Source organism: Rhinopithecus roxellana, chromosome 13 (assembly GCF_007565055.1).
Source record: "Rhinopithecus roxellana isolate Shanxi Qingling chromosome 13, ASM756505v1, whole genome shotgun sequence".
In the NCBI taxonomy this organism is placed as follows: domain Eukaryota; kingdom Metazoa; phylum Chordata; class Mammalia; order Primates; family Cercopithecidae; genus Rhinopithecus; species Rhinopithecus roxellana.
In genome coordinates this window covers 36,075,668-36,078,810 of record NC_044561.1, presented here as the reverse complement: position 1 = coordinate 36,078,810, position 3,143 = coordinate 36,075,668, and positions in this window count along the sequence as shown.

Below are 3,143 nucleotides of genomic sequence, written 5' to 3'. Positions count from 1 at the left end.
GTCCCTGGTTCTGCTGGGCCAGTCGCCGCCGAGTTTCAACGCGGACTACACTCTTACGGGGTGGGAGACTGACGCTCTTCTTAACCAATAAGAATCTACAAACAGAAAACGCGAAGCGAAGGCCCCGCGCCTCCAGCCAATCAGAAGCTTAGGCGAGCTGGTTGCTAGGAGAAAAACATGCTAAATGAACTGCCTTTGGGGTCAAATCTCATTGCCCTCTGAATCGTGGACGCTACAGTTCTGAGCGAAGTCCCAAGAAACGTGTGGGTATGATGGGGTAGGGGGCACATGGTGTCTTCTTGGGTGCTGGAGTCCTCGGTCTAGACCAGTAGTTCCTCACACTGCCTTAGAGTCCCTTGGAAACTTATTTTCAGATATCATTTACATATAGTAAAATGCATAGTTTTTTTTTTTTTTTTTTTTTTTTTTGAGACGGAGTCTTGCTCTGTCGCCCAGGCTGGAGTGCAGTGGCCGGATCTCAGCTCACTGCAAGCTCCGCCTCCCGGGTTCACGCCATTCTCCTGCCTCAGCCTCCCGAGTAGCTGGGACTACAGGCGCCCACCACCTCGCGCCTAGTTTTTTTGATTTTTTAGTAGAGACGGGGTTTCACCGTGTGGCATGGTGGCACACGCCTGTGGTCCCAGCTACTCAGGAGGCTAAGAGGGTAGGATTGCCTGAGCCCAGGAGGTCAGGGCTGCAGGGAGCTGTTTTTACAAGACTGCCCTCCAGCGTGGGTGACAGAGACCTTGCCTCAAACAAACAAAAAAAGAAAAAACTGACTAGGGGCCGGGTGCGGTGGCTCACACCTGTAATCCCAGCACTTTGGGAGGCCAAGGCGGGTGGATCACCTTAGGTCGGGAGTTAGCCTGACCAACATGGAGAAACCCCGTCTCTACTAAAAATACAAAATTAGCAGGATGTGGTGGTGCATGCCTGTAATCCCAGCTACTCGGAAGGCTGAGGCAGGAGAATCGCTTGAACTCAGGAGGCAGAGGTTGCAGTGAGCCAAGATCGTGCCATTGCACTCCAGCCTGGGCAACAAGAGCGAAACTCCGTAAAAACGACGACGATAACAACAACAAAAAAACTGACTAGGCAGGAGCAGGCTCCCAGGCTCCCAGGCCCTTACCACTTCTCCTGGCTGCCATAAACAAAGAGTGTGCTGTGGTTGCTGAAAACCAAAATTAACTGCTGCCTCGGCCAAACCAACAGAAATGGAAGTGTGGCTTTGAGATCTGGGAAGTCCCACTGGTCTTGGCATGGCACTGGGGGTCACCCTTCAAGAGACAGAGCACACGCCTCCCCAGTGCACTGCATCCCAGCCCCTGAGACTGCAGGGCGTAGTGGCCCGGACCTCTGTGCAGCAACACGGTATTTGGGGAAGTGGAGGCCTAGGGTCCTCTCCTCTGGTTAAACCCACCCCAGACTCTCAGACAGATGCAGGGCTTCTGTGCTATCTCATGTCTTCACTCTCAGGGTGCCACACTAGCTCCCAAGTCCTTGCCAGCTTGTGAACTCTTAGGACAGGGGTTGGCCCAAGGGCTGCTCAGGAAACACTGGCATGACGGACAGGATGGTTGGGTTAAGGAGAAGGCAAGGGAGAAGGTCCAAAGGCTGAAGGGACCCCACCTCCCCATCCCCGGAACAACATCCTGGGTCCCTCCAAAGCTGACAGCCTGGCTCCTTCGCCCAAGGACTCCTCAGAGGGACCTTATAGCTCGAGTCCCTCTCCCCTTTTCCAGAAAGGAAAGCACCTTCCTCAAAATCACACAGAAAGCCAGTGACCCAGCCAGAACCAGCCCCCAGACTCCCAGCTCACAGTCCCACCTGTTCCCCACACCAACCTGTAGTCCTCCCTGCCATGGCCAGTAATGAGACTGTGCTGGAGGTGGGACTCCAGCACCCCAGGTGGATGCTGCAGGCGATATGGTTTTATTTCAGGTAGAATAAACTTCCAACCTGAGTTATCTTCAGGAGACATCACAAGTGTGAGTCCTGCAGGGTAGGGGAGGGGAACAGGAACGAGGCCACGTGGCTTCCAGGGTGTCTGGAAGCCTCCAGGGGCCAGACATCTGTCTGGAGGGCTGTGCTAGGGTGGGAGTCCCACTGTAGGGATCTGATAGGAGGCGCCCGCGGGGTGCAGCTAATGCCTCTTGTCCCCTCAGCAGTAAGGTGGACATGGAGGAGCTCTCAGCCTGCGCTTCCAGTGTGGGCCAGCAGAGAGGGGCCCCTTGCTTGCTGATGAGTGTTAAAGAGAGTACAGGCTGGGAGGCGGGTGTGCTGGGCAATTCTCCAGCATGTCACAACCATATCTAAGGAGAAGGGTTCAGCGGCCAAGTTCTGATTGGGAAACACTAGATGAGACAAAGTGAAAATGGCTTCTTAAATGAGGGACTTCCCAGGGTCTAGTATGGGCTCAGTGCGCTCAGCAGAAACCGTGGGCAGTCTCCCCCAACTCATCTGAGCAGGGAACACGTTCCTGCAGAGCCACACGCAGGGCTGGCCTCCCACACAACGGGGCCCATCTGCCTGGACCTGCGCCCCCTCGCTGGAGGGCTCTCCCAGCTGTGTGGCCTCGAAGCCACGCCCAAGCTTGGACCCCGGCCTCCTGGTTGGAGAAAACTCTGATAGCACTATGTCGGAGAGAGCTGCCGCTGGGAGTGGCAAGGGCCCAGCTCAGGGTCCCTGGGTCGGGTCTGAAACAAACTGCGGCTCTGAAACAAACTGCGATTGGTGCTGGGCAAGGGAGCGACGTCTGGGGAGAGGGAGAAGCTGGGCTTGGACTTCCCTCCGGGGTGCTACAGCATCGAGGTTGTGTGGAGGGCTGAGCACAGCAGGAGGAAGTCATGAGGAGCCAGGGGCCTCCCCCTCCGTGTCTGTAGCAGCTGGGGCTCCTGCCAGGCCCTGGCGGTCGCCCACTTCCAGCTGGGACAGTCCTGGTCCGCCACAGCCCAGCGCCCTCTCTGATGACTCAGCACTGGCCACAGGCCCCTTTGCAGGGCCTCTTCCGGTGCAGGGCCTGGGGGCAGTGGGGAGGGGGCCCACGGCCTGACCTCCAAAGAGGTCTACAGGGCAGCCCTGGGGACCCTGAACTCAACCCCTCCCGTCTCCCTCAACCTCCAAAGGGCCACAAGAGCAGGTGG